Source organism: Rhopalosiphum padi, chromosome 4 (genome assembly GCF_020882245.1).
Source record: "Rhopalosiphum padi isolate XX-2018 chromosome 4, ASM2088224v1, whole genome shotgun sequence".
In the NCBI taxonomy this organism is placed as follows: domain Eukaryota; kingdom Metazoa; phylum Arthropoda; class Insecta; order Hemiptera; family Aphididae; genus Rhopalosiphum; species Rhopalosiphum padi.
Window position 1 is genome coordinate 2,504,297 of NC_083600.1, and position 16,757 is coordinate 2,521,053.

Consider the following 16,757-nt stretch of genomic DNA (forward strand, 5'->3'; position numbering starts at 1 on the left):
AATACCTGTATGATGTAAATTATAAATGTCTGCAGCGAGACGGGTGCGACGGTCGTGGCATCTGAATGAGAAAAGTTTGTGACTACGTTCCGGAAATGAAGGACAACCGAGAGCGTACACCGTGAAACCCTTTAAATGTCCTTAAACACTGGTGTTGTTGCAGTTATAAATTCGCGTTGAACAAATTGCCGGAAGTGAAGCAAAGTAGTAATAGTACATATATAATATATATATATATATATATGTACTCGACGAAACATTCTTTAGGGCCGAGCAATCGATTTTCTTCTACCAGGCTCCGAGTCGACCCACCCCCCATCTCTTCCCATTCCATCATTAACCACACCAAACTGAGAGTGACTCCCTCTCCAAGTACCTATCCCTGTCCTCCTTACACGCAAAACCTCACGCATAAAGCGTAAGGAGATACACATAGTGTTTTTCTACACACGTGCATACATTATTATCTACATGTGTGTGTATATATTTAGATTATTTTACTATATAGTTACGGTAAGACCCTTCTGTCCCGTGGTCCGTGTCGTGTTTGCAGCGGCACCATAGCGTGCATATGTATTCGATCATCAGTATAAATCTGAGAGGGCCCTTGGAAAGTTTTTTCGTTCGAAGAAAATAAGAATTATAGTAAAAAAAAAAAAAGAAAAAACCCATTGAAACTCTTTGCGATGTATCTACCTTTTTCTTTTTCTTCTTCTGGTGTTCTTTAGCATAAACGACAGATTTGTTATATTTCTTCGTTTTACCGGCACACACACACACACACACACACACACACATAGTATTATATTAAACTAAGACATCAGTCACATTAATTTGAGTGTAAAATTTCACCTGTTTAGAATAACAAACAGCGTCCAAAAATAATATTTCTTCCGTTTTTTTCTCAAAAGGTTTAATACTATTATTATTGTATAAATTAGTTGTTCACATTAAACGTTATGAGTTGTATTTATTTGTCTATGTAGATAGTAATGGTTTTTTAAAATCTAAAATCGGTACTATTAGTTGCTATTTTATGTTTACTTCTCATTTCAAATGAATCTTAAGTTTTTAATTGTATTTTAATGAACAATACAATATTTAAATATTAAACTTACTGTGTTATTTACAATTTCGTGTTTGCAATGTGGATAATAAATTAACAATATTTTGAATTTAATTTTGAAATTATTACACAAATATAATTATTCTTCTAACAATTAATTTAAAAATTAAGTATCAAAAACTTAAATATTTAAAACATTATTGTTTAAACTTGTTTTTTGTATTATCAAATTTTATTATACTTTTCTTTTCGGTCAATTTTTAAAAGGATTTTATTGTAATTGTTGAGTACAAGACTCCGAAAAAATAAAACCGTCTGGAGTATAATATATTATTATTATAATATGATAGCTTTAAACGATTTTAAATCGCATATATCAAAAATATGACACACTTGCGTAAAATAATAGTCGCTGTTATTAATATTAATCGCTGACAAAACAGTTTAATATAATTGTTTTGTTCTGTCCAATATCAAATACTATTTCAATGCACTTTCCAGACAATACACAATATGGGACGGTTCACTTAATACGTAATATAGTATATGGGCGATTATCCTCTATGACGTCTATTTATTAACCACTTTCATATTTTGATGAAGGATCATGATGTTTACACTATCAAATTTGTTGGTTTCCTCACATCCACGGATCAATGATTTCCCATAATCCAAAAATTATATTCAAAGAGCACAGTCTATATAGTAAATAGGTAAATATTATAATTTGACATTTTCATCGAGAGCATTTCCCATTTAAATACAACATATTATTATACAAATAAAGATCCGTCTGTGCTATGAATATTGAATTTCATATTAGGTACTACATAGAGATATATTGACCGTTAACCTGTTTTGTTGAAACAAACAACCTACAATTAATTTCTATGAAACCCATTATGTTATATATTATAATATTATACTAAACTACTATAATATTTCTATTGTCTTGTATTCAAAAAATTGGGCACAACTATTTTAATATCAATTATTTATACGAACTAAAAGCGATTCAAAAATATACGATATATGTTGGTAATCATAAGGTAATTTTATATTAGGAATAGACAACTTCTTAAAACAATGTACTATAGTTTTAATATAAATAATCAGCAATATGTATTAAACTATTAATTTTTGATTTATATAATTCATAAGCGCATTTCAAAACAACCTGGTAAACCAGGCATACATTTAAAATAAAATAACTATTAATTAAATATTTTTTCTGTTGAAGATTTATGCTTGTAATATAATAATTTATATACTACGTTAAATTTACTAAAACGAATTGCCTTTATTATGGCTTGGTATTTTAACTCAATATTAATATTTTTAGTTCATATTTCTTCATCATTCTAAAGCGTTGAAAAAATATGCTACCACAGCTACACTTAAATCAGTTTGGGAATATAATAATAATTACTTTCAAACTTAATATAATAATACGCATGCATCTGTGGCCAACCGCAATCTAAAAACAGAACATATTCAGTGTGCGTCGAGTATCTGATTCTTGAAACAAATTTTAAACATCCACTTGAGTAAACATAAAAATAAATTACTGCGTTTCATGAATAACCAGGTATCAAAGTATTTAGTTTCTGTAAAACACACATTCATATTATTAAAACATAATTATTGCCATCAACACATATGAAACACACATATTATTATATATATATAATATTTTACAAATAATAATATTATAAATTATCTTATATTTTGTTAATCATTTTCCTTAGGTACCTCATTAAATCACGGTAAAAACAAATCAAAACATTTGCATAGGATCGTATTTATTTATATATTGATTGCATCTGATTTTCAACTGAGTACTTTATATTTACAACTGATCATCAAATACGTTCGTTTTAATATACATAATATAATAGTATGTTATATACAATACGTTATAATAAAGAATTAAAGAATCTTCTGATTTAATATAAATGCTTGAAAGTTGAAACTAAATGTGGTTTAATTAGTGAAATCAATTCGGTCTTAGGTATTTACCGGTGTATTTATCATAGTTAAATATTATACAAATCTATAAGTAATAACTTGTATAGTAAGTTATAATTTCATGACAAAATAATAAATTATTGTTACTATAACGCTTTAATATTGATTTTCAATGAGTTCAAATGTAGGATATTAATTGTTTAGTTAAATAATATTAAAAATGTTGAGTTTAAATTCATTATCACAATATTTATTGTTTTTAAACATTATAATATAGGAACTCGTACATACCGATTTATGAACATATAGTTAATTATAGTTAAAATTATATATAATTGTAAACATTTTATTTAATTTGAATAGAGGTCAGAGGACACCGAAGTACTCCACAAAATGTTGACCCACTACTCCACTCGTTTAAGCGTAAAAAAATATATTTAAAATTAAGTACTTACTTAAATTAAATAATTGTTAATATTTATGCTTTGGAATATAATAATACAAATGTATGACGAGATTTAAAAAGTACAAAACTTAAAAAAAAACATATTGATAACAAAAGTAAAAACATATAACATATAATATATTTTTATCAAAAATGTTGTTTTGTTATGACCCAAGTATTAAAGTAATGTAAAACAAACTATTTCCAGAAAACGTTCATACTTATCAAAAAAAAGAAAAGATTTTTAAATTAAAAAAATCACCTAGCTTCTTTCTTATATAATTATATTATTTATGGCTTATGCGAAGGTATATATTAGAGCAATCATATTAATTTAGTGCTAATAATTTAAAAATATCAATGTCAAAAAATAAATTATTTCCATCTATGGAAATACAAAACGTTGCTATAAATTAATAATATAATATATTAAAAAAGGGTCGTTTTTCTAGACAGAATACCGTACTTGGGATATAAATTTATTGATTTCAAACATTTTAGCATGATATTTCATAAAGTAAAGCAGAGTAGTTTTATTTTGGATTAATATAATTTCGCTCAATAAAATCTACGTATATTTCTTCTAAGTATTTTAGTTAATAATTTTCGTAACCATAATGTCGCTAATATGTTTTTTTTTTCTGAACATTATTTTAAACGTAGGCACAGTTTTCAAAAGCAAGTTTTATTTCTATAGAGATTTCCACTTAGATTTTCATTCGTTTTCCAACATTGTATCCTTACTACTTTCAGTATTCCTAATCCTCAGACTTATCAGTATTATTTTTTTTTGTATTCTGTGACAGTTGGCAGTAATTCCTAACGCAGATCTTGTCACTTCTTGATATTTATGGGAATGATCAAAATGATAACATCATCATAAAATTGTTCAATGTTTTGTGGTCAACCCTTTTAGTCCAATACACAGTTGTAATAATATATATAAGAATATATTATTTTTATATTTATAAACATTATTATAAATCTGTGAAACCACTTGAAAATAATATATTACATAAAACCAAATTTATACAAGTTGTTTGAGAAATATATTATATCAGCATTATTTCGAATATTTAAAATTTATATTTGGTGATATTTGATATGTGTTTTCTTTTTTTACAGATATTATAAAATATTTTATTAATACTTAGTTATTAAAATCGACAACCTTTAATTTATTAGAAATGTGTATCACAATAAAACATACAAGTAGTTGTTATAATTTAAAAATATTTTTGTAATAACTGTAAGTTAAATTTAATAATACAATCAATAAAAAAAAAAAAAAATTGTATAACTGTATATTATGATTATTCAACTTCAAAATTAAGTCGGTTTATATTTTATTTCTGAATATAAGTACAACATTAGCAGTTAATTAATTTACATTTCATTATAATGCATTTTTAGTTACCTATGAACTTGTATTTTTTTATTTAAAATCTATTTTTATATTTACACACCAAATTATTTAACTAATACACAATAATGACCAAAATATAGCTATTGTTTTTAATCGAGTTAATGGTTTTTTTAGATTTTAGACAGATCGAATATATTGGTTTTATAATGGAGTGAATGACGTCATATTTAAAAAAATTTCAATTTCGAAGGTATTTTATGCCAGAAAATAGGATAAAATTGATACTTAAAAAAGGTAAGAGTAAAAAAATCGCAGTAGTTTTTAATATAATTAGGATAAACAAACTTAATTAATAGGAAAAAAACAAGGATTTTTGAGTTTAACCTGCAGTTTTTGACAAAATCAATGTTATTGTTTGTCATAATATTCTAAGTTAATAAATTTATAACAACTATTAATATTATTTTAATTATTGTAAAATTCGTGAGATTTAGTTTTGGAAAAAATTACTAAAAGAAAATAATCTACTAATTTAAATATAAAATATATAATAAAATATCTTTAGACATATATGCTGACAGTTTTCACTTTGAATAGTTTTTCGTACACAATGATTTATAGTTAAATTCAAATTTAACACTTCCATTACAGTGACCTACTGAATAATGAGGTATACTCGACACTCGCTTACTCGCTATACTATACAACAGAGTGAATTCTCTGGTTTTTACTTTTGTTATTTATGTAAAAACATCAATTGGTTAGTAGAACTTGACTTATTCGTTGTAAGTTTAAACAGGTAAAATATCATGGACCATGACAAAAATTAAGGCATTAAGTATATATACTTTTAAAGTAAATCATTTTCAATATATTAGTAATATCATGAACGGGATAACCTTTTTTTATTTATATTTTTTAGAGAATTGCTTAACGTTATAGAGAAATAATATCTTAAAGCATTTTAAAAATATTCCAGAAAGATTACATTTTTAATTAAAACTAGTTTATAGTTATGAGACAGTTTATAATTATTCATCAACTCATTATAATATATATTTTAATGTTGCGTCAACAATTTCCTTCGAATTATGTAATGACAGAGCAATTAAAATTATAGTGAGTATAGTGTTAAGTATTTGTTATTATTTTTTTTCGAATCAAAGCTAAACAAATTAAATTTGAAATTGAAAAATGGTGTGAAAGTATAACGGATATAATGTTTAGTTTTATGTTCTTTTATGTATATGATACGTTTGTTAAATTTCAAAGCAGCCGAAGAAAAGTAGATACATAAGATTAATGGTCTGGAGAGAGGGTTGATAGTGAGGTGTTCTCAGATATCGTTTACTAATATCCCGAAATAATATTTACTTCGTGTTTCATCCCATCACTGGTGGGTTTCTTTTTTCATACATAAAATGAACAGAAATACGAGGTAAATGGTGGGAAACCCGCCACCTGAAACCTTCCAAGCGGCTATGTTCTTTAAATATTTTTACGAACGCTTAGACAGTTTTTCACAATGGTCATTGTTTAACTAATTAATGATAACCATTTGCAGTTTAGTCGGATCATTTTAATACAGAGATGTAAGTTAATAACCATAATAATCGTTTAGAATCGAAACGGACTAATTTCCTAGACATTTATTAAAAAGATAAAAATGTGTTACTTTTATTACGCCTTCTAGTTTTTAGGTACATTAATTTATCCGTCATAATTTATCTTACTGATACGTTGTCTTGTTGTGTTTTTACACAATAATGTTGAAAAATTTAATTATAAATATGTTTCCTGGCCAGATACAAAAATTAAAGACTATATCGTTCTCACTATAATACGTTTTACGAATTTTCGACATCTACAGTATATTAAGTTATTAATATTAATAAGCTTTCATCACAAACTATTGTTTCACAAAATGTTGAAAAAACTATAATAAAACGTAGCCAATTAGTCATTAACACGTATTTTTTGATACACACTAGCTTTATACTGTCCTTCTAACCCAAAAGGCTGTAAACAACAATAATTTGAAAAATGAGTTTATTATATCAAAATATTCATTATTTTAATGAGGGGCATTTTTTGATTATTTAGTCAAAATACCATAAATTTAATAAATTTCATAATAAACGTGGTACATATGTGTATTTACAAATACATGAATGATAGTAAGCAATAAAGCAGTATCAAACATACGATAAGCTAAAAGGCAGTAACTGATCACATTATACGGTAATTTTTCTTAGTATTGGCTCAAATACAATATTTTTTTAGTATTAATGTCTGTTCAACAACTATATTAATGTCTAATATTTCTAAGCTAAAAGTATATATATGCGTGTTGAGATATTATTGATATTAAGAATGTTTAAATATATTTTAGAGTTTATATCTTTAAGTGTTATTGGATTTTACAGGCAAAATTATTTGAGAATTATTAATTTGTTACTTTATTTTGATAATGTGATAAAAAAAAAAACAATAATTTATCGAAATTACAACACTGTTGCTTACTGTATTTTGGCTTAGGAGTAGGGCAGAATACCAATGCATTGATTAGTATAATATCGCGTTAAAAAATAATATCCGTTAATATTAATGTAGTGAAACATATATATTATAACAAATATTCTGTTTATTAATCATATTCAAATTATATTTTTCGAAAGCGTGGAGCAGCTTTCACATTTAAATATACTATAAATGGATGGAGTCAAAACATAATGAATGTGCTAACATATTTTATAGACAAAAACAAATTATACTTATATAATATTTTTAAAATATATCTATAGTTTTGTATGATTACAATTTATACAACAATATTATGTTTATAATAGTACTATATTATTGAAAATAATTACCCTTAATTAAAATACTTCAATGCTTACCAGGCGTAATAATATTTTTATAAGAGCTTAAAAACTTCTATTTTTTTAAATTATTAGGCGTTAGCGATACGTAAATTATTTTACTATTGTTTGACAAGCACACGATTCTCAAACAAAAAGATATCCCACGAAATCTTTGTAAGCAGTTCTTTCAGTGAAATTAAATCTTAACATTTTGGTCTTTGGATTGTATAACGTTTACCTTTCAGATGGTTGGCTTACTGGACTTAATCTTATTTTTGGAATCACTCAATGTGATTGAATGTTATGTCCGGAACATGTCAACAATCCATAGGGATTTTGTGAAATGCCATTTCGGTCCATCTTTATTTGAATTTAATCATATTTTGTTTTAAAGTTACAATTATATAATGGATTTATTTATCTTAAGCTATTTTTATTTTTTTTTAATTTAAAAATGATTGATTTTAATATTCTAAAATAATATAATTAAGCATTTTTGCTTAAATAATCAATACTAAAATATTTTTGTATTTTAATACAGAAGACTTGCTTCTTTTAGTTTTAAGTGAAATACACGAATTAAATAATTATGATAAATTAACAACAGTACCTTATAATAAACTGATCTTTCTAATCTTGATTTCTGAATAAACGATAATATAATATATTTTCATTATTCTAATGTTAGTTCAATGCATTTTAAACTAAATCAATAATAAAATAAATACAATATTTTTGACAAAAATTAATTCAACTTATTGTAAACATATTACTTATAAATAATAATAAAATAAATTACTATAACAGGAATATACACGTATCACAAAATATTGCATTTAGTAATATAGCCTGACAAACTGTTTTTGCTCGGATTTGTTTTTCGTATGCAATGATTACACAGTAACTTACTCCTTAATGAATAGGTAAATCAAAGCGGTTACCTACTTGCTCTTTTTTATTTATTTATAAAAATTCTTAACAAATTTTTAAACAATGCTATTTTTCCACTTTATACGCATTATTTACATATTACATTTTATTTGAATTAGTATTATCATTTAATTAATACTATACATATTTTTTGTTGTTTAAATAAAAAAAAAAGTATTTAGTTTTTAACAATGCAAGACATTTTTATTATTTTGATTAACTATTAAATTAAAAAAGAATAATTAATGCATAAATAAAAAATAAAGAAAGTGTCGGTTGCGTCTTTTAATAATTAAAAATTTAACTTTCAGAGCGTTGAGATAAAAGTTTTTGATGCCTCTTTATTAGTGGTTTTGATGGCAAACAAGGGACATATCGCTGAACAACAGCTGTTGTGGTATAGGCTACTGTTAATTTGAACGATTTAAATACAACTACTACTGACGAAAGTTTTTCCACAGGAAAATTTTTTTAATGAGAATAGTTTTCTCCGAAAATATTGAAGCAGTGTAGTAATAGGCACTTATAGCCATGTATAGGAAGTTTTACTAAAACATGACTTTTTTCTTTACAATAAACAACAATAATTAATAAAGTTTTTTTTGAAAAAACAACCTATTACTGTGGTTATCTGATACATTTAAATATTTTACTGAATAATTAATTAATTTTTGTTTTATATTTTAAATCAATTGGTCGTATTAATATTACAACTTCCAAGAACGTTTATTTTCTTTTCAGACAATTATACTCATAAATACTATCGAATTTAATATAATTTTAAAACTTGTTTAGTTAATGATATAACTATCTGATAAATTGTCGAATTGGTATCAATAAGTATTGAGTAGAGGGTATCAGTTCGAATATGGTCTGTTAGATTGTCACGTGTTTAAATGTAAAATAGCCGAATAGTCATGTTAGAAATGGTTTGTGTACGAAATTTTGGTATAAAAATATTAAACAATTATTTAAATATGAAGATATAAATGAAATTTGTTAATCTTATTAAAATATACATAAAGTATTTACAAATTTAAATTATGAGCAATTGCTCATCAATATTCTAGTTTTTTGAAAGAAAAGGAGTAAAAGAATAAGTGAATGAATTCATTTCAATTTTAAATTTTAAAATTTTTTCGTTTGTCATCAACAAGTAATTAACATCTCTATATAGTCACTTCTGTTTAATTTTGATCTTTTTGTAATTGTTATATGAATTTATGTAAACATAAAAAAAAACGATTGGGAGAACGCACGCAATTATATAAATTTGGTGCCATTTCTGTGTCGTATTTATCATTCTAGGAAAATCTTGTATTAATAATTAACACTGACCACATTCCTGGAAGGAAAAGTGATGGGTTGTAGTTGTATCGTCTAGTCTAGAGTCTAGACTCTAAATTTTCCTGTCTATTGCATTCAAAGTTGTTCTATCGTGTATGTTTCTTAAAAATATTTTAACAAAATATGTTGTTCTTAATTAGTGTCGTCAAAAAAGTTTCATTTATAGGATAAATAGTTAGATTATTGGAAAATCTTAGAATTTTTATTTGTTGTAAATAGTAAAATAACTTTGGTTAAATTTTTATTTTATATATAAATAAAATTGTTTAAACTTAAAATTTTACGTCCATGACTAAAACGCATAATTTAAATATTTTTACCATTTATAATAAATTAGATTAAATTAATTTTATACGATAAATTATACAGGCAAATCAAATAAATTAGCAACATAATATTTAGAACATATTATAGAATAATCTGAAATACCTACGCAATCAACAACGCTGTAGTGGTCACAGATTCGATGATAATCAGCGGTTAACCGTCAATATCACTGATATCATTACCATTACAAAACCTTATAATATAATTTTAAAATATATTATTTCAAATCGTCGAACGCTTGATCTTTCGTATATATAACATTTCCAACATAATATTTTTGACCATTTGGCTAGTTTACATTCTAACTCATGACCTTCGGACAGACCGTATTCGAACTGGTAACCCGTTTCACAAATATTGAACTATACCTTTTGTGATAAATGAATACATGAAAAAATTGCATATTTAAAAGGAAAATAATAACCTTTTGTTTAACGGTTACTTTTTTGTAATTAAAAAAAAAAAAGTAATAAATAATAATAGCTAATTTTAAAGTTTTCATCATTACATACGCGTATATTATTATTTCTTATACTGACGATGTAATTCTCAATATATTTAGATGTATTTTTAGATCTTTATAGCACGTATCCATAAAAGGTGAAAAAGTATAAAGCACATTTTTTAATTTTTCTCAATATCGTTGTACTTTTGTTTCCGAGCAATAATGATTTGATTATTTCAAAATATAATCATCAATAATTTTTCTTAAAATTTGAGTTTTTTTAGGTAGATAAACTTCATATCGCTTCTAAGTCGTTTTATTTGATACTTAGGGTATTATGCACATGTACACGCAGTTTGTTTTAAACTATAATCAATAATTCAGTTATACTGTAAATAGTCAGGCTGAGATGTAAAAATTAGGATAAGATCATTACTTTTAATTTTTCAAATTAATATAACGCCACATAACTACTTGAAAGTGAACCAGTAGGACCACAAAACACAGTTGAGTTAAAACAGTTTATCGTTTCTCGCTGATAAGATATAACAATAATAACAAAACATAACAAAACTATTCGCCGGATTTAAATGTACAGAATAAGTTTAACTGAAATAAACGGATTATTAATATAAAGTTTTACATAGTCGTAAGGACGACGCGTTATTAGTTTATATATCACTGAAGCAGTTTTGGGTATTAGGCCTTCACCGATTGCCGGATGAAAGTGCATTCATCCGAACTGATATGCGTATATGTAAAGATAATGCCACGCCAACAAGATCATTGAGGTGTGCATTATCAAGCAAATTTTACAAATCCAATTCAGTGATTGGACCGAATCCAATCTTAAGAGAGGGTTTGTATGGAAGAAAAAATACAGTATCCTACAATATCCTTCGAAGACGACATTTGCAGATAATCTAATTAATTAGTCGAGTTTCGGTTGATCACGCTTTTCTTCTAACGCTTCACTACATAAACATTCAATGAGATCACTCGGTTGGAAACCATTTATTTTAGTTTTTTAATAGTGCATATTATCCTCATTCGTAATACACATACTATAAATACAATAATCTATTGTGATCCTATTTGTATTTATATTTTTAATATTTCATTATTTCAAGTATCTTGTATATATTTGTGTATAATTATTATATCAATTACTAAAAAACAGAATATTACGAATATCTACTACAATTAATTTTATAATTAGTATTATTTATACATTATTATATAAGTGTGTATTACATTAATCCCCACCAAATATTATATCCATTCCGTTTTCAAAAATCACTATATATTGTGAAAAATAAGCCAAAAATTTATAAACTACTGTGACATTGAATCGTATAATTTTAGGTTTCTTTTTAAAACTAAACATAATATTTGAAACACTAACTAGGTTAACAATATTTAACAGAGAACTTATTACGACTAGTATTCCATTAACTCTCCAAAAAGTTTGAAAATCATAACTCAGAATTTTTTCTCATTAAATGTTTGAAAGTTTATTTTAAATTAGACATGATTTATATATCAGAAATTAAACATAAAATTTAAGTTTGTATTGAAAAAAGACAATGATTATTTACTTTTATTTATATGAATTTAATTCATCTACATATTATATAAATCATAATTGTGCAAAATATTTTCTTGGATATATGCATAATATACTTACAAGTATCTAAGTAGGTATAAAGAAAGTTTATTACTTTAAGCCTAAAACAATTTTGGTTTATTATATTAGTTTATATAATTATAATAAATATTTTGCTTTTTATAAAAATCAAATTATAGAAGTAAAGTAGGTAGGTATGAATTATTTTTGTTGACGCCATAGTGTCATTAGTTATTTTAGATATTAATTTTATTTTATTTGACACCATCAATAACTTTTCTATAGAAACCAATAACTTATGTTATTATATTTTCTATAGAAAAGACAATTAATAGGTACTGAATAAAATTCTTTTGATTAATTTAAAATATATTTATAAAATTTACTATATTTATAATGTAACATGTTTATTAAACTGTATCATGATGTAACACGTAAATATTTAATATATTCACATGTTCACAAAAAAGCTAAGAAACCATAATATTCGGAATTTAAGACAGAATTTAAATATAGATAGTAAAGTAACTTTTTAAAATATGCATGAAATGGGATTTTGGGACTGAAATAAAAATCAAAATTAATCATAAAATATCGGATGATAAAACATTGAATGGTTAAAAATACACGAAATCGTAAATGTAAATCATAAAATAATGAAATCTATTCTAGAGTTTATTTTACCCTGTTCTGATCGCTGGTAGTAGTTTAATATTAATATCAATTTTATTATTGATTTTACCCTCTTTTTTTTTGTGAAGGAGTGATGCTCTAAATTTAAAAATGCAGTTACCTATACAAATAAAATAGAAACTCTTGAGAAGTAATTTTTTAGAATGTTGCAAAAACTACAAAAAAAAAAAAAAAACAATAAAAAAAGTAAAATTGTCTGCAAACCCAATTAAAACTCATAATATTATCATTTCAATTATTTATCTTAATAAATAATACTATTTTTTACTTTTTTTTATAAGTAGTTTTATTATTTATTTTGATTACAATTTATACAACTGGCAATCATTAAATCTAATAAATGTGAAAATATATGTTTGTACCTGGCAACTTGGAAAATACTGAATCAATTCACACCAAATTGTATACACATGTTCCTTGAGACTCGAAGAGTATTTATCGCTTCGTTTTTTTAACCCCTGTATATGTTGATATAGGTAAGCCACATATGAATTACATTTAGGCTAACAAAAATCGAATATTTTTTTTATTTATAAACATGATTGCCATTGGCTACAGATATTTTAAAAACAATATTTAATTTACCAAGTAATGTTATATCCAATCCGCCAAAGGCAGATTTCTTATTTCTGTCGAAGAAATTCACAAAACCAGGTATACCGACGTCGATTTGACCGTGAACTGAGGGGTACTTATACTAAAACCGAGTTAACCTATATATTATACGAACGCAGGTATTTTATATTTGTTCATTTTTTTCACGGCTTAAGTTGGCTTCTACAGCTAGTAATTTATAGAAATGTTTAAACTCAGTAGAAATAATAAATATTTACAGTAAATAATAAGAAGGAAATGTATTTTATGTACGTTTAAAATGTCATTATGCAGATACAGAGCTTATCATTTATTTCAAGCTAGAAATAGCAATATTACATTAGCTTGGTCCAAAAAAAAAAAATCAAAATTAGATGTGGTACTGTCTAATAACAATATTTATATCGTAGGTTTACTTAAAAATGATATTAAATATTATTAATAATGTTGTTTAAGGTAAAAAAATACATTTCGTTGAATATCATCACTGTAATATGCTGAAATCGTTTTTTTTTTTTAACACATATTTAGGTTTGACAATATATTTCAGCACTTTGAGAAAGGTTTATTTATCAACACCCATACCCACTAAAATTAAACTCTAAATAGTTACGCATTTGAAAAAAAAATAAAATTAATTAGTGAGTAAAAAGAAAGCAAAACTTATTTTATACTTTATACTGTTTATAGCAGTATATCAAGAATAATAAGAAAATTATATAAATTTATATTTTTATAAGAGATATAAATAGATTTTACAATAATAACATTTTGAATTTACAACTACTTACACTGCATTTTCGGAAAGGATGTTATGTGGTGAAAGATAATAAATGCAAATAATTTTTTTTTATGATTATGGTTTGCATAATATCTTAAAATATTCTTAAAAACTAAATTAAATATATTTTCCAATTCATATCAAATTGAATAACGAAACTTCAACAAGGTGAATAAAATCATAAAAATAGTCTTGGGAAAATAGATAAAGATGTTGGAAGAATAGTGAAAAATGTATGTATTGTTTAATTGTCATTAATCTTTCAGTTTGTTCGGTTTCAAAAACTAAATTTTATTTTATGATTTTATCGTCGGATCATATTAGTTTATTTTAACAATGTAATAATTAATTACTATTCGTAACACATTAATTTAATACTCGGATAGATGTTAATTTTCCCTTCTAGAAAATTCATTAATAACATAATTATAGTCATTATATATCAAAATAAATGTACAGTACAACTTTTAGATTATATTATTTTATAGATAATAATAATTAAAAAGTATAAATTATAATCAAATTTATATGGTAAATAACATAATTCGCAATTAAACAGGTCGTACAAATAAAAACGATTTAATTAAAGCAAAATTAAAAACTATTTTTTTTTTAAATTTAATAAAAACATAATTTAATATTACCATAATCTTATAAAATATCATATCATAAATATAAACTATATTTGAAATACATGATTTGGAATTTATAATACGTATTTCTAACTAGGTTTCTGATTCTGAATTTTAAATTGAAATATTTCAAAATATTTAACTTTATCAGTTATTATTCGTTTTGCTTTTTGGAGCCAAAATACGACGATCACATGATATCTTAACGTTAGTAATAATATAAAAGTAAGATAGTAACAATAATAACATATTAAAATACTTATATAGGTATACGTACATATTATTTTAACGTAGAGAAATGATATAATATGTTTTAAATAAATTATTAAATTAATATTTTTACTAAAATTTAAACATAAATTCTCACGCATCCATAGAGTTCGTGATAATAATATCCATTTGGGCAATCTCGGTCTTCTTCCGGTGTCGGTGTAGTCTTTATAATGGATAAAGGAGTGAATGTTTTTGGTATGAGAGTGCTACTGGATTTATTGCCATGATGTTTCTTTAACGTTGTGTGTTCGTCTTCATTTTTTACCATTGATATAAACAATATGAATATATAAAAACTACATAAATGAATATTTAATCAAGTTAAGCTTACCTTTCGTTTGATCAGCATGTTCTAACGTAGTTGTCGAACGGATTATACCATCGGTAGTAGTCGCGACGTGTTTTGCGTTCACGTACGAGACATCTGTGACGATTAAAAATGCGAACGCCGAAATAATTGCTAACGAAAATCTCATGATGGTTCTGGTCGTTTGGTGTGTTTCAGTAAACTCGCACTGAATAGACGTTTATCGAATCACTTGCGTTCGACTTATTAAACTGATCGTAGACGGACGTCGGCTTTTATAGATTTATAATATTTATAAATACGCCATATGTACACAATATCATAATATAATATAATTATAACGTTTTTCATGTCTTTACTTTAATATTCCATCTATTGTGTATTATCACTAGTTGTGCACATCGTATAAATTGATCATCGGCCGTAATTACCGAAATGCATTTTACTAAATTGTAATTAATTTGTTGACAATAGATATCGTTAATAATAATCGAAATTAAAAATAATCATTATATTTATGTCATCCGAGATACTGAAATGTGAAATAATAGTCATTAGCCAGCCAACTATAGTCACCGTTTATAGTGATGTGATCGCATTTTGAAGGCTTTATTGATTTAACGTTATAATAACTTTTAATATCAAAATATTTTTATTTGAATCAGTCAATCATAAATATAGGTACTTCGATTGGGAAAGATATTTAAAATTATTTTTTCTTGTTTTTGGAAAATCAAAAAATAGAGATTATAATATGTGAATTACCTATTACCATCCTTTCATAAAATAGCTCGTTACTTAATTTTATATAAGATAACTTCAAACGTAACAAGATGCAGTATAAGAAATAATATTATGTGTTGTCAAATTATATGTCCATATAGTTATCGCTTATATATAAAATGCAACTGATGACGACTCTAAAGATGGCGATAGGAATTACTGAAGAAATAGAAAATTAAAATGTGACATAGAGGTTTCTCATAAAAATATAAATTATATATGACTTACCACTATACGTATGCTATTATAGCTTGTAAATCAAAAACCATATGCAATTTGCAGTGGTACGACTTAATGCGGCTTGAAATT

General features: G+C 24.8%; 1 long non-coding RNA gene across 1 annotated transcript; it reads right to left on the bottom strand.

The window, feature by feature from the left end:
* Positions 1-13,917: 13,917 nt before the first annotated feature.
* LOC132930821 (uncharacterized) lies at positions 13,918-16,079 on the bottom strand. The gene is made up of 2 exons (XR_009662281.1): positions 15,690-16,079; positions 13,918-15,610 (listed from the first exon to the last, which is right to left on the bottom strand). It is a non-coding gene; the product is annotated as an uncharacterized LOC132930821 (long non-coding RNA).
* Positions 16,080-16,757: the final 678 nt, after the last annotated feature.